Consider the following 22,527-nt stretch of genomic DNA (forward strand, 5'->3'; position numbering starts at 1 on the left):
TGACTAAGTATGTGGTCTAGCCAGTGGCAGACACAAAAACAACATGGAGAGACCATGTCGAAGTATAGTGCACAATAATGCCTAAGGACAATGTCACAGTATCAACAAAGTCGTAGCATCGATTGTGGTGAACAACACAGGAACAAAACCCAAGAGCAATGATGAGCAATGTGGTGGGAATGCAACATAGTTTCTAGTGAGACCTAAGAGGAAATAAATTTGTGTGTCTGCACTACTGTTAGAGGCTAAATGAGATTTAGTTCTATGTGTAAAGGCCGACAGTGTCTTAGGAGAAGAAAATAGACCCCAAGAATAGAAATATGTGTGTAAGGTCGAGGGCTCCTATGTGCTTTGTGTATAAAGGTTGAATTTTCCTGTGTGCTATGTGTAAGGTTGAAAGTTCCTGTGTTGTGTATGTAAGTTCTAAAGTGCCTGTGTGCTGAGAAAAAGGCAAAGGAGCCTGCACTGTGTGAGTAAGGCTGAGTGTGTTCCTTTGAGAGCATAAGCTCGAGAGTTGAGTATGTGCAATGTGAAGCAAGGTCGAGAGCCAAGCCTATGTTGTGGAAAGCAAGAGGTAGAGAGAAGAGTGACTGTTGTTGAGAGGAGAAAGCATAGGGCTGAAAGTGACTGTTGTTGAGAAGATTACAGGGTTGTTGAAGAGATATGTAGAGAGTTTCAAAGTGTAGCAGAGTGAGCAGAGTTCAAAGTTTTTATCGGGCATACTTGTTGCCAAATCAGATAGGACATTCAGTTCTTGTTTGAATGTGGGTTAGTGCCTACATGCATGAAGTTGGTGCTTCCATTCTCTAGTGGGTGCTTGAGAAGGCTTGGGGGTTGGTGCCTCTTGCAAGTTGGTGCTTGCAAAGATCCAAGGAGTTTCAAGTGGGTTCTTGCAACAAATCCATGAGGTTGGTGCCTCACATGGTGCTTCTGGTAAGCTAGACAAGTCTCTACAACTAGACGGAGTTGGTGCTTCTGGCTACATGGTGCTAGAAAATAATCAAATGGAGTTGGTGGTTCTTGTGAGTGGGTGCTCACGAAACAGATTGATGTAATAGATTAGGAGCTCTTTCTTTACATCAATAATGACAACAAGATTTGTGGTTTTTCCTTGAAAGGGTTTCCACGTGGAAAACCTTGTGTCTAATGTGTATGATGAGTATGGTTTGTATTCTTGTGTGTTGATTTAATGTTGTTGCTACATTACATATTGCTGGTGGTTATATGGATGGGTCCCAAGTTAAATAAGAAAAGAAAATTGCCATTAAGAAGTAAAAATTAGCCTTAATACCGATTCAACCCCCCCCCCCCCTTAGTATTATCATTATTTCCAGGCTTCCTATTATTTGGAAAAGGGGAAGATCCCAATTACCCATCCTTTAAATAGTTGATCAAATTGAAAGGATTTCATCTTTCATATAGTTTACATTTTTGGGATTTCTCAAAAGTCTTCTTTCAACACCATTAAAATTTCACTTTGTACCTTTCCAGCGACAATAGAAATTAAAATATAAGTGGTAATGAAAGTTATTTAATTGCTTTTTCCTTTATAGAAAATGATAAAAAAGGGAAATGAACAATTTTTAAGTGTGATAATGAAGGAGGTGAAAGAGGAGGCGAGAACGATGCTAACAATGCTAAACATTTCCTTTTTTCTCACTTTCTTCTTCAAGAAAAAAAACTTAAAAATACAAGAGAGTGGGGAAGGAAGTAATGAAAGAGGGAAATGGATAATTCATAGGTATGCTTAGGGAGGCGAAGGGAAAATTATGAAGTTATATTTATATATATATATATATATAGTGGGGAAGGAAGTAACAAAATAGGGAAATAGATATTTCATATGTGTGAGTAGGGAGGGGAAGGGAATTTTATATATATATAATTTTTTTAATTTAAATGTTTGTTTATTTATTTTTAGTTTATCTTTTTTTTAGTTTTTTTCCCGCAATTTTTTTTAAACTTTTTATTGAAATAAAAAATTTACATATGTACATGCTTTGAGAATTCTCATCCATAGAAAATATATCAAAAAAGATAATTCCAAACATTCTGTAAAAACCCTTACGAGTTAAAAAAAAAATATGTGAACATCTATCTAGAAACAAAAAAACACCACCCATATTGTTGTATAAAAGCATTAGTTTATCTTATTTTATATTGTTTGAAAATTTCATTTTAATTTAGTTTTTCATTTAAATTATTTTTAAATTTCTAGTCTGAGTTTTAAAGTTCAAATCTAGTTATAATGATTTGATTTTTCATATTTCATTTCATGAAAATGTTAAGGTTGATAAAAAAAAATGTGAACATCTATCTAAAAACAAAAAAACACCACCCATATTGTTGTATAAAAGCATTAGTTTATCTTATTTTATATTGTTTGAAAATTTCATTTTAATTTAGTTTATCATTTAAATTATTTTTAAATTTCTAATCTGAGTTTTAAAATTCAAATCTAGTTATAATGATTTGATTTTTCATATTTCATTTCATGAAAATGTTAAGGTGCATAACAACAATAAGAGAATGAGAAATGCAAAAAAAAAAAAAACTATCTGTGGTAAGGGTTACTGTGGACGTCTTGAATGCTTTAATTTATTTATTTCTAGTTTATTTTATTTTATATTTTTCTAAATTTTATTTTTATTTAGTTTATTTTGATTTTAAGTTTTAAAACTTTTTAATTTTATTTTGTAAATTCAAATTTAGTTAGTATAATTTGATTTTGAAAATTTCATTTTATGAAAAAACCTAAGGTTCAAAACTTGTAGTAATTGGGAGGAGAGAAAAAAACCTATTTATGATAAGGGTTGGTGTGACCAAAACTAGTTGTGATAAATAATTTGAACATCTTATATTACTTTGGTTATAGTTTCCTAGATCACATACAAATTAGGTACCCTCAAAACACATGAATAAAGAAAAAAAATGTGACTTAAAAAACAAAAAAAAAAGTAATAGTTTAAGTTTACTTTTAATTTTTTTAAATATATTTGTCAAGAAAAATGATTCAAATATATATATGTGTGTGTGTGTGTGTGTGTTATAGTTTTTCAAAGTTTATGTTTAACTTCACCATATTTTTTTTAGATGGCAAGAAAACCTATCATAACTTAGTTGTCAAACCGACAATGAACACAACTATTACTAGCTAGTATCCACGAATGTAGTTGATTCATCATTATTATTCAAGGAAGACCATAACACCTAAAATTACCCAATTGGTGGGCCATAAGGGGTAGACTTTGACTCTTGCCAGATGCCTTTGAGACTTGGACCATTAACCTATTTCCTTACGTCCCAGGAAGACAAGCTCTTAGCCAAGAAGAAGCAATTTTAGAGAATACTCGAGACACTACATTTTTATTTTATTTTATTTTTATAAATTTAATTTAATTTGTTATTTTCTTCTTGAAATTTTTTGAGTTTTTAAAATTAACATATAATTTAATTTTAAGGAAACTTTATTTAGAAACATAAGAAAATTATTATGATTATTAAATAGTAAATTATGATTTTTGTTTTTTGTTATGGAATAATGATATTAGACATGATATGTATGGATGTCTGTAATACCTCAGTAATTTCATTTTATTATTTTCATGTTAATGTGTAGATAAAAGGTCAAAGGGACAAGTGACATAATGTGATGATGTAAATATTCGTTTTGATTAAATAAAAAGGAATTTTTTTTGTGTTATTATTTTGGAAAATATGTTAAAGACTAACATATGAGATAAGACTCCAAACAATTAAGTAAAAATAGTTGGAATCAATTATTCCCAAGAAGGTGCAAGAAGAAAAAGTATAAATCCTCATTTTTCCATTCAAGAGAACTATTGTCAGAGACAAACCAAAAGAAATACATGACTAGAGATAAATGTCATGAATTGGAACTGGTATAAGGGGAACTTGGGAGAAAAATTAAATTTCTCTTAAAAACATAACCAACGGGAGAGAAAAACAAGTTTTGTGCCTTGGAAAAATTAATAGGGAACTACTAAGGGTTAAGGAGGTGAATTGGAAAGTAACCCCGTGCTGTTTTCTCCTACAATGGAGGAGTGGACTCAAGGAGGAAGTAAATGAGAAATTTAGTTCATGGTTTGGTGGAACACAAAATCCTTTAACCTGTTTTTTGGAAGAAACTATTTAAGTATATGAATGTTTATTTAAATTGAGAATGATATGAATTTAACGGTTATCTTATTTTGGGAAAAGATAGAATAAATTACTTCTGTGAAATTATATGGTTCCAAAATAACAAAAGAATAAATGAATTTTTTTTATTGCTATTTGTTAAATGAGGAGAGGTATGGGTATAAGTATATGTCAATGTATGTGTGGCATCATGTGTTTTCTACATGTATGTGGGGGTTCTTAGGTGTAGGGTAACAACCCTCTTTGTTGCAGAGAGTAGAAATAAGTTACCCATAAATTCCTCTTGGAACCCTTTGAGAGGGAACATCATGAATAAATGAAAGATAGGGTAGAATAAATTGACAAGCTAGTTGTTTCCTCAGCAAAGATAATGCCAAGTGGTAAGGATAATGTTTATACATAGATAAAACTTGGATACAAAGCTTATTGGTAGTATAATGTGTTTCCTATGAGCAACAAAATAGAATGTATATGAATATATCTATATTATAATATTAAAGAAAGAAATATTGTGATTATGCCCATGTTAACGTTACACGTTTATTAAGAACAATAATTTGTTCATAGGCTATATCTATATATATATATATATATATATATATATATATATATATATATATATATATATCTATATATATATATATATATGAAAAGAAAATATTACAGCCTAGTAGGGTAAAAGGTCTTGTTAAACAACTAAAGAGAAGTTAGAGGCTAATTGAAAAAGGGAGAATGAACAACATGTAATTGTTTATTATTCCACCTAGAGAAAGGATTTTATAAAGTTATGAATCTATACATTAAAGCAACATTTTCTTTAAAATACGATGCATATCCTTTTTAAATAAACCATAAGTAACCATTATTTATAATGAAAGATATGAAATAAATAAATAAATAAATATATATATATATATAAATATATATATATATATATATATATATATATATATATATATATATATATATATATATATATATATGTATGTATGTATGTATGTATGTATGTATGCATGTATGTATGTATGTACATACATACATACATACCTACATACATACACTAGTCGTGACCATATGGGCCTCGACCAAGTATAGAGAAATTAAATAAAGTCATGGAAATAAACCCTCTGAGGGAGGAGAAACCCTTGCAAAAGAATAATAACAAAACTCATATAAAATATGGAGAAATTTGTTTATAGAAAAATGGGAATTACCCTTAACACTAATGATAATATTTCTAGATAGAAAGAAATGTGTCTATGACTAGCTTAAAGCCTTGTCTTTATCAAGCATAACAGAAAAATTCAAATAGCCATGAACAAGCTAGAAATCCACTATAACAATGGAGTCATGTAAAGGATAAAATTTAATAAGCACCTATATCCATTGTAGGGAAAAGAAGCAAGGTAAAACATACAATCCATTTTAATAGATTCCCAATGACGACTAGAAGACCACTAGTACTAACTTGTGAGGAAACAGGTGAGGTCATTAGCCATTTGCGATTTGTCAGAGATCCACCAAAGGGACATAAATTTTGATACCAAAGTGGCTAGAGTAATTTTACCTGCAGTTAGAGGATCGAAAACTCCAAATCTACCTACCATGGAAGAGTATTATTCAATCAATAGGAAAATATACCATGCATAGAGGAAAAATGGATGAAAACATTGAAAATTTTAGGATTAGGGTTTCTAGTAAGCTCGCCATCGGGAAGCTCATAGTGAAAAACCTCTTAGAGATCTTAAAACCGAACCAAATTCATATAAACCTTGACGTCGCGACAAAAAACCCTCAAAGAGGATCTAGGGTACATGAAAAAAAACCAAGTAAATTATTTTACGCTAAATATTAAGGGTGACATAAAGAAAAATCTAGTGCAATACATATTCAAAGAGGAACAAAAAACTCTAAAATATTACTTGATCAGTCGAGCTAGGCACTTGTCATGATCCTGCCTATGAACATATTAGTTTTTGGAATGAGAAGACAAATAGATATTACAATAAATTATGTAGCATCACACTCAATAATTGAGAAACCCTCTTAGATACAATCGAATTCAATATAGAGTTTCATAGCTCAATTTGCAACCCAAACAAATAATAATGATACCATGACGACAAAACATGGTATGATAGCTACCCTAATGTCAAACAGACTAACCAATATTATTTATCAGTCATAGAAGGATCATCATCATTGGATTTAAGATCTAACTAGGGTTCCATGCAAGAAAGGTGGACCTTGACCCACAAAATCATCACCACGTGATGCATGCCTAGGTGAAGCCACGAGGGAATAGAAAGACAATGGGATATATATATGTGTGTGTGTGTGTGTATATCTATATCTATATCTATATATATATGTGTGTGTGTGTGTGTGTGTGTCTATATAAATATATATATATATATATATATATATATATATATATATATATATATATATATATATATATATATATATATATATATATATATATATATATATATATCGAGAGAGAGAGAGAGAGAGTAACCAAAAAAAGAAACTCATATGTATAAAATGATATTCTTATAGCTTTAGAGTTGAGGAATAGGTAAGCTCATATCTTAATACACCAATGTTAAACAATTTATCCAATATTTTAATAAATATAGATATCAAAGAGTAGATAAAGTATGAAGAAGTATTTTATGATGAATTACATGGGTGAAAAAAAGAAACATCAAATATTAGTTGTTGACAATAAGTAATGTGTGAATAGGTAACCCAAGTGGTGATCTCTGTATTATGATGGATTATGTAATCATGAAAGAAAAAGCTCAAAGTCCTATGAATTATTTACCTTATAAAAAGAAAAAAAACCATTGTGTAAATTACAAGGGCAATTATATATTTTCTACACAAATAGAGAGAGATGTTAGATATGGTATGAACAAAATAAGTTGCAATAATGTGGCCTTTGAGCTGACCACAATTTTCATTAATAAAATAAATGTTTTTGTTTACATAGAGTAGAAGAAGAGTATCTAATTAGGATGAATTAATATGGAATAACCACAAGAAGGTACTCACATTAGATAAGATTAAATTTGTTTGAATTTGGGTTAGTAAGCGCAAGTACCTACTAGAGAGCTATTAAATATGATGAGATATTTGTAATAAAGTTAGTGAATCTTCTGGTAGGACATGAAAAATTGATAAAAGCTAGCATCGAATAGGAGCAACATATTAAAAATTGACTGATAAATCTAATCCCAAAACTATAGAGGCATGAGGAAAATATAAGGGAGACATTTAAGTGGAATACTACTAAGGAGATGGCCGAAAGAAATGAGGAAAATTTTGAAGAAGTGGAAGAGCATAACTCATCAAAGATTCATAAAAAATTGAGCAATAAAACAAAAATGGAACTCCACAAAGAGTTCAAAAAGATGAGACCCCAACTTATGATGGGGAAAGAAAAGAAGCAACAAAAGGATGGATGATAAATATTAACATAAGCTTTCATGTGTATGACTACTCTACTAAGTTAGAAGTCAAGCTAGTCACCTACTAGTTGTAGGGAAAATCATCATCGTGGTGGGAAGAAGTTAGAACAATTAATAATTTATATGGTAGAGATATTAATTGGGAGGAATACAGATGATTTCTTAAAGAAAATTATTTGAATAAGTGTTATTTTGACGATAAGGATAAGTAATTACATAATTTAAAGTTGGGCCATATATTTATGAATGATTTGTTAAACATATTCACTCACCTTTTTATGATATGTGGCATACATAAGAGAATAAAAAGAAAAAGTACAATGTTTTATAAACTACCTTCTACTCTCCTTTGAGGAATGTATCAAGTATGATAATATAAGAAACATGGATGAAGCCATTGGGAAGGTTAGAATCTACTACAATTAGGCCAAGAAGATAAACGAAAATATGAAGTCTTTCTCTAATAGGAAGAAGTACATAGTGGCTTAGGATACAAAATGTGGAAAATATGAAATATTTAAGCAACCTGGTAAAGGTGGTTAGAACTAAAATATCAGAAGAAACATCAATACAACCCAAAGAGCATAGAAGTAGGCCTAAATAAGGTTTAAACATGTATAAATAAGTAATAAGGAAGTTAAGGGTAGGGATAGGGAACCCTTAAAATGTTGGGCTTGCAAAGAACCCCATCTTTTGTAAAATTTCCACTATAACACCAGATCTATACAAAACCTACATAACCTCCAAAAGGCCTCCAACATCAATGATGTGGGCAAAAAAATACCACGTATCAACACAACTTTGGAAGGAAGCCAAGCAGAGCGCCAATCCACCATGGTGGAGATAGAAGGTATTATTTTTAACCAATCTGTTTCTATATTAATAGACCTTAGTGCTAGCTTGATTTATGTTAGCCCTCAGGCTGTAAAAAATTGTAACCTAAAGTGTGACAAATACAAAATTTTATGGTTGGTTCAATTGGGAACTATAAAAGAAGGAAAAGTTAGTAATTGGGTAAAGGCATGGTTAGTGATATCAAATTGGAAGGAAGACTATTGTGAATTTGAATATATTACCAATAGGCCCATATGACATTTTTTTGGGATGGATTGGCAGGAGAGGCACTGAGAAATTGTTAACTGCCATTATAAAAATGTTACTTGTATAAAAGAAAATGGAGAAACCCAAATTATAAGGGGAATTCCTGGGCCCGTTTTTGTGCACCAAATATATGCACTATAGTTGAGGAGGATTGCAAGGAAAGGATGCCGAAAGTTTTATATCTAGGTGGAGGATGGCTCATCAGAAAAATTAGCTTATATCTAGGTGGAGGATGGCTCATCAGAAAAATTAGCTAAGTCTGTGAATTAATTAGAAGTTGTACAAGGCTATCAAGGTATGTTTCCTGATGAAATTCTTGATTTACCACCTAACATGGAAATGGGATTTTCTATAAAATTGATACTAAGAGCATCAATGGTTTCAAAGGAACCTTACTAAATGAGTATACAAGAAATAATGGAATTGAAAATACAGTTACAAGAGCTGTTAAAAAAAGGGCATATTAGATCCAGTGTGTCACCTTCAGGTGCATCAATCCTCCTTGTGAAGAAGAAGGATGAAACATTTAGGTTGTGTATTGATCACTACCACTTAAACAAATTGACTATTAAAAAATAACGATCCATTTCCCTGAGTAGATGAGTTGTTTCACCAAGTCAAGAAAGAATTTTTTTCTCTAAAGTAGATCTCAAATATATTTATCACCAGCTAACAGTTAAAGAGCAAGACATACCAAAGACAATATTTCAAACCCAATATGGAAATTATGAATTTATAGTATTACCTTTCGGACTTACAAATGCACTTGGTACATTCATGAGTTTGATGAACAATGTGTTCAACAAATTCTTAGACAAGTTCATATTAATTTATATAGATTATATTTTAATATATTCAAAAACCCTATAAGAGAATAAGTATAATTTTGATATAATACTAGAGACCTTACATGAACATAAACTATATGCTAAATTCCACAAATGTAGATTTTACCAAAATAGGATACAATATCTTGGGAATGCAATCTAGGAAGAAGGGATAGTAGTGGATCTCGAAAAGGTAAACAAAATTATTTATTGGTGACTTCCAAAAGATGTGGAAGATGCAAGGTCATTCATGGGAATCACTGGTTATTACTTCATATTTATAGAAGTATTTTCTAAGTTAGCATACCCAATAACCTCTTCGTAGAAGAAAGGCGTAAAATTCATACAAACACAAAAATGTCAAGAATGTTTTGTGAAATTGAAAAATTTACTTATTGTTGCCTCTGTACTAAAAATAAAGACCCTCATAATTCTTTTTATTATGTAATGATGCTTTCTTGAAAGGCCTTAGAGGTGTACTCATGTAGGAAGGACACATGGTGGCATATCAATCCCATAAACTAAAAGAGCATGAAATAAATTGTGTAGTTTATGACCTTGAGTTGGTAGTAGTCATCCATGCCCTTAAAAAGATGAGACATTACTTTATTTTTAAGAATTTTACCTTAGGTATAGATCATATAAGTTTAAAATATTTTTTCAACCAACCTGACATGAAAGCGCGGCATGCTAGGTGGATGGCCTTCCTAAGTGAATACAATTTCAATATTAAACACATAATAGGAAGGAAAACAAGGTGGAAGATGCACTGAATTGAAGTTTGAAACAAATATGTGGGCGTCACAGTGAGAAAAAATGAAACAAATTTTATTGAGTAGATTCAAATGGAAATTATGGAAGACTAGCATTATAATCAAATAAGTGAAAATATGAGGAATGAAGTTGGTCAAAGAAAGCAACATGATTATGCAATTAATGAGAATGGATTGTTGATATACAGGGATATACTTTATAAAATAATGATAATATTTCTAGACAGAAAAAAAACATGTCTATGACCAACATACCTCCTTCTCCTCATAAACCTTAACACACAAATTCAACTATCCACGAACAAGCTAGAATTCTACCATGGCAATGGAGTCCTCAAAAGCATAAATGTTAATAAGCACCTATAGTTCTCGAAGGGAAAAGAAGCAAGGTAGAATAGAGAGACCATTTCATTAAATGCTCAATAAGGACCAAAACACCACTTATACTAGCCTGCAAGGAAACGAGTGAGGTCATTAGTCTTTTGCAATTTGTCAGAGATCCATAAAAGGGATAGAAATTTAAGCACCAATGTTGTTATAGTAATTTCACCTTATTAAGCACCAATGTCCTTATTAAGCACCAATGTCCTTATTAAGGACATTGGTGCTTAATAAGGGATACCACAAGACAAAATTGCAGAGCTTGGGAGGCCATATTTATAGAGATACAACAATTTCAAGATGAAACTCCTAAAGGAAAGAAAAATGTGTGTATTTTTTAAAAAATTTCATAACTTTTGGTTGAAAAACTTTGTTTGAAGTGAATCAAAGGGAATATTGAAGAACATTTATCATTATTTAGTTCTTAAATTCTTAAAAACAGAATAATGGATAATTAGGGAAATTTTAAGGTAAAAAATGAGCGTCAAAACAAAAATGTACAACAAAAATCAACTTTATAACAACCAAAAGCATTCAATATGATTATGTCAACCATGGGGAATGATTCACCAATTTTGGAGTAAAAAGGTAAAAAGATAAAAAAAAAAATAATAAAATAAAAAACTTCTTTTTCAACTTGTATTTTGAACTTATCTCCCTATGATTCCACTGAAATTTTGAGCAGGAGCACTCTTTGGATGAATACTTTGATTTTGCATGAAAGGAGTACCCATGTTGCATAATTGCAATGGACCCTACGATACGAAAAATGTGAAATACCAGAAAGAACATGATTGCAATGACATTTTTTTCATGTATTTACATTTTTGTGTAGGCTCCATCAAAAGTATGAAGCATAGGTAGTCCTTGCATGAAAATTTAAAGTCCACATCTAACGAGTGCTCCTACTAAAAAATTTAGAAAAAATCGTTGGGAGTTTAGTTGAAAATATGTGTTGACAAAATTGGTTTTTCTTTTTGCCCTCCAAAAACGTGATGATGCAATCTAATCTTATTTTATTATTTCCACTATTATTTTATAATATTTCTTAGGAGGCCTATTTTAAACCTTAAAATTTATCTAATTTCACCTAGTAAGCCAATATAAATCTCTACTATGACACATGAAGTGAAAGAAATGCAACATGATATATGAAAATTACGAGACCTAGTGCAACACTTTTTTCTTTCGGAAAGAGTAACCAAAAATGAATTGGAAGAAATGTTGGATGTCAAGAGGGTGGTTTAAAATGGGACATGGATGCTTTAGAAGGGGACATGTATGGTTTAAAATTAAAAATAAAAAGGGACATGAAAGGCTTGAAGGATGGTTTAAACACAAAAATGGAAGGTTTGAAGGAATGTTTGATAAAGCTACTATGATAAATACTTCCTAATGGAGGCAATGTATTCCATGAAACTCATGATGAGAAGAAAATGAATTTGAATTATGATTTTAGAGACTCTAACTCTGGGTTGAAGACCAAACACATTCCAAAGATTGATATGAGGAAGTTTGATGGAAAGGATCTAGTAACATGGATACTAGAGATGGTGCAGTTCTTTGGTCTACACAATGTGAAACACACATAATAGGTATGCATTGCATATTGATATTTAGAACCTAATAAATTTGTATGGTATCAATGAATTTGTTTCTATAAAGCACAAGTCACTTGAACAATTTTTACGGAGGAATTGATAGCACATTATGAGTATACAAAGAGTAATAGCTTTTTATCCAATTAATAAATATCAAACAAAAGGGTTCAATGGTAGAGCACATTGAGTACTTGCAAATATTGAATATCAAGATAACCAATATTCTAGAGGAGCATATGATTGATATCCTTATAGGGACTTCAAAGGATAACATCCAACATGATGTCCACCTTTGGGAACCTAATTCATTAGAAAAATCATTTAGGGTGGTAAGAAAAATTGAAAGAAAATGTATGGCTATTAGTAGGTCTGCCACTTACAATTATATATGGAAATGTTGCTACCCTTACCCTCCCAGAACCTACAAGGTTGACACCACAACAATTGGAGGAAAAAATTGTAAAAGGGATTTGTTACAATTGTGATAAAAAATACACTAAAGGTAATATGTGTGATTAGAAGACATTATTTTACATAGATTGTGAAGAGGAGGAACAAAAGGAACAAGAAACATAAAAAAGAGAGGATATACAACAAGAACCAACCCCAAATAAAGAATAAATGGATATGACAATATCTTGTAATGCATTGGGGGGAATTCCCACTCCTCAAACTCTCAAGTTAGAAGTATATATCAAGAAGAAAAAGATAATAGTGTTGATTGATTAAATTAGTACCCATAATTTTATTTATTGTAAGGTAGCTAAGGAATTGAATTTCTTTATATATCTAGCACCAGAGTGTCAACTGATGGTTACATATGGAGGAACTATAAATTTCTCAGTGAAGTGCCATAATATCAGGCTAACAATGGGGGAATATATATTGAATAGTCCAATGCTTTCCACTCCAATGGGTGGTTTGTATATTGTATTACGAGCCCAATGGTCACAATATTTTGGGATAATAACTTTGTTTTCCAAGAAATTTTCAAGAAATTTTTCTGGGAATGAAAGGAAATTAAACTAAGGGGTATCATAGGGAAACAAAGGAAGATAATAATCTCTAATGGCATGACAAATATTTTGAAGAAAGGAAAAAAATGTGTAATTGCACAATTATGCTCATTCAATGTTCAAACATTGAAATCATACATTTCCATAGATCTATAAAGAGTCATGAAAAATCATTCCAAGGTATTTGAGAATCCCAAAGGTCTCCCACCTATTCATGATCATGATCATGCTATTCACTTGATTCCAGGAAGTGTTCCTCCAAACACTAGACCTTATAGATATCCTTATGCCCAAAAGAGTGAAATTGAGAGTATGGTTGTAGAAATGCTAGAGGCGGGTATAATTCAGCCTAGCCAAAGTTCTTTCTCTTCTCTAGTTGTATTGGCACACAAGAAGGATGGATCATGGTGTATGTTTCCAATAGAGAGATAAATAATCTCACTATTAAATATAAATTTCCCATTACTATAATTAATGAATTGTTGGAGGAATTACATGGAGAAATTTACTTCACCAAGTTGGATCTTCATTGAAGAAATTATCAAATTAGAATCAAGACATAGTACATTCCAACAAAAACATTCATAACTCATGAAGGTCATTATGAATTTTTGGTCGTGCCTTTTTTCCTTACTAATGCACCTTCCACATTTCAAGGTTTGATGAATTCCACTTTCAAACTCTTTCTTAGAAATTTTTTGTTAGTAATATATGATGTTATACTAATCTACAAAAATTCTTGGAAAGATCATGTTCTACATGTTGACAAGGTGCATAAACTATTGGAGGAGAAATAATTGTATGTAAAAACCTCCAAATGTTTCCTTGGGGTACAAGAGGTAGAATATTTGGGTCATATTGTATCTCATGTGGGTGTTAAGTTAGACCCTAACAAAATCAAAAGGCATGAAGGACTGGAAAATCCCCACAACCCTAAATTGTCTTCAAGGATTTCTCAAGTTGACCAGGTATTATAGCAAGTTTGTTAAGGATTATGGGAAAATAGTGACACCTCTAACAATATTATTGAATAAGGATGCATTTTTTTTTACTCCTAAATAAACTAAAGCCTTTGAATATCTTAAAGAGGCAATATGCCAAGCTCTAGTCTTAGCTACACTAGACTTCAAAAAAACCTTTATTGTTGAATGTGATGCCTTAGGAAATGGAATTGGTATTGTTTTAATGCAAGAAGGAATACCCATTTCTTTTGAAAGTCATACATTGAAGGGAAATTATTTACAAAAACCTATTTATGAGAAGGAAATGGTGGAAATATTACATGCCCTTAAGCAATGACGCCCTTACCTAATGGGAAGACAGTTGAAGGTAAAAATATATCATGATAGTCTTAAATACCTTTTGGAACAAATATTATCTTCAAAAGAGCACAAAATATGGGTCACAAATATGTTGGGCTATGACTTTGAACCCATCTACAAAAAAGGGAAGAAAATTTTTGTTGTAGATGCACTCTCAAGAAGGGATGAGGATGTGGAACCATTTCTCTATGCCATTTATATTATCTAACCCTATTGTATAATTGAACCAGGGGATGGATGGAAGAATGATGAAGAGATGTGTACACTCATTCAAAAGTTGCAACAAGATCCAAGTACATCTAATACATTTATCGAGAAAGCTTTTTCATTGTGGTACAAATATCACTTATATCTATGTAAGAAATCCCAACTAAAACAAAACATTATTTTGGAATTGCACACCTCTCCTTTAGGAGGGCACTTGGGATTTTTAAAAACTTACCACAGGGTAAAGAAGGAATTTTTTTGGGATGGCTTTAGATATGATATTTAGAATTTTGTGGCAAAATGTTTGGTTTTCCAACAAAATAAAGTTGAGAAAATTAAAAATCGAGGTTTGTTAGAGCCTTTAGTCATTCCAAGTCAACATTTCGGAGGAGGTGTCAATGGATTTTATGATGGGTTTACCCAAGTTCTAAGAAAAGAGTATCATCATGGTCATAGTTGAAAGATGTACCAAGTATGCATACTTTCATATACTATCTCATGCTTTCAAATCTAGTACAATAGCTAATGCACTTATGGAAATAGTTCAAAATTTACATGGAAACCTAAATATTATTGTAAATAATAGAGATCCCATTTTCAATGGAAACTTTTGGATAGAATTATTTTCTTTTCTTGGTACTTGATTAGCTCATGGCTAATCTTATCATCGTCAATCCGATGAGAAAACTAAGATAGTGAACAAATTTTTGGAAGGACATCTTTGTTACTTTGTATCTGATAGAAAAACACAATGGGTCAAGTGATTACCTATGGTAGAATGGTGGTATAACACTTCTGTCCATACCGAATAAAAAATGACCCCATTTATGGAAATTTATGGATATAATCCACCATATATAACATATTATTTAAGAGAAAATTCTAAGTTTCAAGTAGTGGAAGATCAAATCATGCATCAACAACAAGTTGTCTAGCTCTTAAAGGATAACCTAACTCTGGTGTAAAATCAAATGAAATAACAGGCATATTATGTTATATACCTAGGGGGGATAATATGGGGTACCAAGGGTGGTACCCAAGGTAATAATGTAATAATGGGATGGGCCATAGTAATAAATAAGGTGGTTAACCCATGTCATGTAAGGGACCACAAGTAGTTAATAATAATGTAATGGGCCCATGGTATTAGTTGATGGTATGAGGGAACCATGGTAATGACCCATGGTATTGTATGTATGAGGCCTATATAGAGGCTAGAGACTCCACATGGAGGATATGAAGAGAAGTATTATTGTATGAACATGCATATGGCTTGTGGAGTGTTCTCCTTCCTTAAGGAGTGAATGTATGGTGTTGCCCTACCTTAAGGGTCTTGATATGAATAAAGTGAATCATTTCTATCTTATTTCAGGGTTTATTCGTATTCTCTTATATTATCATATCAGATATATAATATTTTTGGGTCAGATCTACAACATATTAACATTGTAATGAAAGATGTTTTGATGTAGGTGATTAGGTATTTTTATGACCACAACCATACAAACAAATGTCCCTTAAGAAAGCTAAGAAGGATAATAAATTATCACCCAAGTACTATGTTCCTTACAAGGTGTTGCAAAATATTGGTACTATGGCATACTAATTAAAGCTTCATACATCTTCTCAAGTACACCCAATTTTCCATATTTCATGCTTAAAAATGGCTATAGGTAACAAGCTTCCAGTTCAAACAATATTGCCAGAACTTGAAAGGGAAGGAACCATTATGTTGGACCCTGAAGTGGCCACATAAAAAAGAACCAAGAAGCTACAAAACTGATCAGTTTGAGAGTATCTAATTAAGTGGAAGAACTTAACTACTGAAGATTCCACATGGGAGGATGAGTATTTTATATAAAAGCTTCCAAAACTACTCAATTACTGAGGAAAACATTTTTTTGAAGGATAGGGGCATGTTAGGTTGCTAGAATACTAATGTAGCCCCCATATTATTATTTGTGTGCTCCGTGTATCCCCCATATTGTTATTGTTGTTCCCCATAAAATCCAATTATTGCTATTGTTGTTCGCTTACATTATTATTGTTATGTACCCTTATTGTATTGTGACCCTTTAGCAAGGAAATTATAAGGATGGAATTTTTTCTTAAAGTTTAGAAACCTTGGTGAATCTTACTAGTCCCTAATATGCAAATTGTAAAATGTTTACCAATATTTTTGTAAAAATATTTAGATTTATAATGATTTTATATTAGTCTATCTAAAATTTTGCCGATTTTTAAGGTAAAATAATTTACACTATAAAATTTGGGTGAATCATTTTTAGAAAAAGTGGAAATTGGCGATTTGCTTTTTGGAAAAAAAATGGAAAATTAGCCCACCTACGAATATTAGCTCCTAAAATTTTCCCTACCCTTTAGACTCCTATGCATACCAAGGAGGTGTTGTCATTTATATGATCCAGTTTTTGTTCATTTATGTGATGTAAAAAGAGGTTCCCCCCTTGAAGATGCTTATTTTCAAATTGTTTATCTATCTCTTCTTTTGTTTTGTGATTTGGTTACATAATAGGCTCATCATGGAAAAGCTAGAAAATTTGGAACATTAAACAAACCTAGTAAAGGTGGCTAGAACCACAATTTTAGCAAAATCGTCAATTAGACCCAAAGAACAAAAACTCAAACCTAATTTGGGTCTAAACAAGAAAAAATCAATAATAAGGAAGTTAATGGGAAGGAAAGGGAAGCCTTAAAATGTTAGGGTTGAAAAGAGTCCCATATTTTGTGAAACTAACCATATAACACCAGATATCTACAAAACCTACAGAACCTTGAAGAGGCCTCCATTGTCATTGATGTCTAGGAATATACCACATATCAACGCAACCTTGGAAGGGTGCCAAAAAAGAGCATCAATCCACCATGGTGGAGATAGAAGGTACTATTTATAACCAATTTATTTAAGTATTAATAGACCCTGGTGCTAGCTTGAGTTATGTTAGCCCTCATGTTGTATAAAATTATACTTAGAGTTTGAGAAATACAATAAATCATGGATGATTCAGTTGGCCACTAGAAAGAAAGGAAAAATTACCAATTGGGAAAAGGCTACCCAATTATATTAAATGGAAATTAGAATACTGTGAATTTGAATATATTACCATTAGGCTCATATGACATTCTGGCGGGGATGGATTGGATGGGGGTGCACCGGGTGATTGTTAATTTATTTGGTAAAACCATTACTTGTACAATAGAAAATAGAGAAACACAGATTATAAGGGGCATACCTAGGATCATTTTTGTGCACTAGATATTTTTACTACAGTTGAAGAGGGATGCAAGATAAGGATGTCAACATTTTTCTATTCAGGTCGAGGACAAATCATCGAAAAAATAAAATACGTCTGTAAATGAATTGGAAGTTGTCCAAGACTAATAGGATGTGTTTTGTGATAAAATTATTGGTTTACCACCAAAGAGGGAAATAGAGTTTTCCATAAAAATGATACCACGTGTAGCATTGGTTTCAAAGGAACCTTTCCGAATGAGTCTGCTAGAATTAAAAATGAAGTTATATGAGTTTTTAAACAAAGGGTATATTAGACTGAGTGTGTCACCATGGGGTGCAATGATCCTCTTTGTAAAGAAAAATGTTGAAACATTTAGGTTGTGTATTAATTACTGGAAATTGGATATATTTGACTATTAAAAATCATTATCCGTTGCACACAATAGATTATTTATTTGACCAAGTCAAGGCAGCGATTATGTTCTCTAAAATATATCCCAAATATGGATATCACCATTTGAGAATTAAAGAATAAGACATGCCAAACACAACCATTCAAACTTGGTATGTGCATTATGAATTTATAGTATTAATAGAGACTATGAAAATGCACTTGCTACCTTCATGTGTTTGATAAAAAGTGGGTTAAAAAATTTCTTTGACGTGCTCGTATTAACTTTTATAGATGATATTTTAATATATTCAAAGACCCCCGAAAAGAATAAACAACTAGTGGAGATGGTACTACAAACCTTATGAACATCAAATTTATGCTAAATTAAGAAAATACAAATTTTACCATGACAAGATACAATATCCTAGGCATGTAATGTGTAAATAATTGATAACAATGGATCTCGAAAAGGTAAATCCATTCTTGGTAGGCCAATATGAAAATATGTGCAAGATGTAAGGTTGTTGATGGGAATCACTAATTACTACCACAAAATTATAGAAGCATTTTCTAAGTTAGCATATCCTATAGCCTCCTTATAGAAGAAAGGATTAAAATTTGTATGGACAAAAAGATGTCAAGAAAATTTTGAGAAATTGAAACATTTACTTACTATTTCCCTTGTACTAAAATAACTCAATGTGATAAGTATTTGTCCCATGTAATAACGCTTTCTTGCAAGTCCTTGGAGATGTAATCATATAGGAAGGAGACATGGTGACTTATGAATCCTGCAAACTAAAATGGCATGAAAGAGATTATGCAGTTTACAACCTTGAGTTGGTAGCAGTCATCCATGCCCTTAAAATGTGGAGGCATTACTTGATTGGTAAGAATTTTAGCTTAGGTGTAGATCATTTAAGTTTAAAATATTTTTTTAGCCAACTTGACGTGAATGCCACTTAGGTTAGGCTAATAGCCTTGTCGAGTGAATATATTTTGACATTAAACTCATAAAAGGGAATGAAGAAAAGGTGGAAGATGCGCTACGTATAATTTCGAAACAAATATGTAGGTTGAGACTGAGAAACATCAAAATATATTTTATTGAAAAAATTGAAAGGACAATGATAGAAGACTAGAATTATAATCAAATTCATAAAAATATGTGAAATTATGAAATTAATTAAAATGTACTATTGGTATATACAATAACATACTTTATGTTCCAAATGTGGATAAAATAAAATTTTTACTATTAGATGAATACCACAAGAGAGCTTACACAACTCATTTAGGTTATCTGAAATTGATCACTTCTCTTAAAAATGAACTTTTATGGCCAAGAATGAAGAAACAAGTTGTTGAATACTTGGCTATATGTCAGGAATATTAGTTGGTGAAATTAGAACACCAACACCCATCCAGATTTCTAAACCCCCTGCCTATAGTAGAGTGAAAGTGGGAGGGGATGTCCTTAGATTTTATTACTGGATCACCCAAGAAAAGGAGGAAACACGATTCTATTATGGTAGTTGCAAATAAATTTTCTAAATTTTCCCATTTTATACTTGTTCAAACCACCTATAGAGCTTCATAGGTGGCATAAGTATTCATGAAATAAATTTTCAAACTTCACGGTGTGCCAAACATAGTCATATAAGATAGGGACAAAGTTCGACTCAAATTTTTGGAAGGCATTATTTAATTGGATGGGTGCATAGTTGAGTTTCAATTCCCATACCACCCATAGAAAGATAGATAATCAGGAAGGGTCAATTAGGTCTTTGAGGACATGCTACACATGTATTCAATGGATCAATCCACATGGTGGTAATATTATCTACTTTTTTTAAGTTTTCTTATAACAATAGTTATCAGACATCACTCAAGATGAGTCATTTTAAGGTATTATATGGAATGAGGTGTCATATTCCTTTAAGCTAGAGCTGACCTGAAGATAGACTCATGCTAGGGCCCAATTTTCTATAGGAAATGGAAGAAATGGTGAAAACTATAATATCCCTAGTGTAATATACCATAACACTCTCATAAAATGCATGTATTACCTATTACAAAAGAGTAGAAATTTAGTTTAATATATATAATGAAATACATGGATGCAAGTCAAGAAAGAGTTTCTTAAAGAATTCACTATAAAATTAATTTTAATATTCATGAAACCAAAATGACTATGAGAATGGAAGGGCGAAGAGAGGAACTCGATTCTTGAAAACAATTTCACATAGGACTGTTGATGAAGGAGCATTAGAGCTTCCAAGACATTAAATCTTCATTGTCAAAAAACTTAAAACTGGGGTCTTGAGTTTTGAGAAGAATTTAAATTTTTCTATGTAAATAATTGTATTTTCTAAGTTGTTATATCTTATGAGTTTTAGAACTAATGTTTAGAAAATCTATGGATAGGTAATATTTTTTCCATAAGGTAAAAGAAAATATACCATAAAAAGCATGAGATATTCTAGGGATAAATTGTAGGATTTTAGAAAATAGAAAAATATGATTTATGGATGATTTTTGGTATGATTTTAGGATTTAGGAAAATCTAATTTATGGAGTGATTTATGGGTGATTTATGGAGTGATTTTAGGATTTGAAAAAAATTAAAAATATTAATTATACTTATTGTAAGCCTACTAGAAATTATAACAAATGGAGGAATGCATGTAGAATGATGCCAAGGGAGAGGAATGAATGTTTTTTATAATTATATGTACATAATTTGTTGAATGAAAGTAGGTCTTGTGGGGAACTTAGTGCAAGATTGATTAATCTCTTAGCTATCCATTGTTGGTTAGAATAGTGTAGTAAAAATTATCGATTCACTATAGAATATTGCATCAAGAGTCTCAAGCATTAATTGATCAGATATTTGTATATTAATTTCTTAAATGAATTTGCATATGTGTGATATCAATATCTATTATATTAGATTTCTCTTAGAAAATAAATTTCATATGCATGAGATTAATATATATTATGCTATATTTCTTTTAGAAAAGAAGTAAATGTTTGCATGCAAGAAAATAGCTATTGTGCAAACAAGTATATGTTTTCATGTAAGAAAAATATCTACCACGCAAAGAAGTATACATTTTCATGAAAAAATAGCTGCCACACATCTAAAAGTTTGATTTATTGAAAATATTACATGAATTATTGAAAAATGAAGATAATTTAATGAGACTAATCTTCGAAAAGATTTGCATGAGTTATTGAAAAATGAAGACAATTTAATGAGAATAAACTTGAAAAGATCTGCATGGTCTCCTGAAAAATGAAAATAAGTTAATACGGGAAATTATTTAGTGGATTGCATGGGTTCTTGAAAGGATTTTTGTGGGTTGTGAACAAAGAAAAGTTAACTAGAGTAATTTCTTGAAAATAATCCATGAATCTATGTGACCCATGTTGTTGTCCTGAAAATACTGCAAGAAATTTGTATTTTTTTTATGCATGGATAGAACAACTATTTGAGGTGTTATCACTCTAAAATTTCCCTAGGGTTGTTATGAAAGAAATAATAGAGGTAACCAAAAACCTAATTTTGAGATCAGGATCTAGCCTTCCTGATGCTCGGAGAGAGCTCTCTCTTAATGATTTAACTTTGTTGAGTTAATTGATTTTAGGCTAGTTGTTTAAGCTTGGTTGGTTTTTGATTTGATTTTTTGGTGGAATCACTCATTTAGATGGATAGATAAGTGTCCTTTTACCATTGGGCCATGGAGTCCAAATGTCAAGAAAACAAGACTGAATCAAGTTCTAAAGATATTGTTCACACGACAAGGTAGGTGAGTAATTTCAGATCTTTTAGGCTGGATGGTGAAATGGTTTTTCAATTGGGGTCAAGAAGCAGTCAAGGATTCCTTAAACCAGATAATGAAGGAAATGAAAGAGGTCAATCGAAACTAGGGATCAATGAAGAATTCCCTACTCTGCATATCAGAAGAAAACATAAAAATGAATAATTGTTCAAAATAAAGTGTACTTAAAC

This window comes from Pinus tabuliformis, chromosome 6 (assembly GCF_031772625.1).
Source record: "Pinus tabuliformis cultivar Carrire ecotype Pingquan chromosome 6, CPIR1, whole genome shotgun sequence".
NCBI lineage: Eukaryota > Viridiplantae > Streptophyta > Pinopsida > Pinales > Pinaceae > Pinus > Pinus tabuliformis.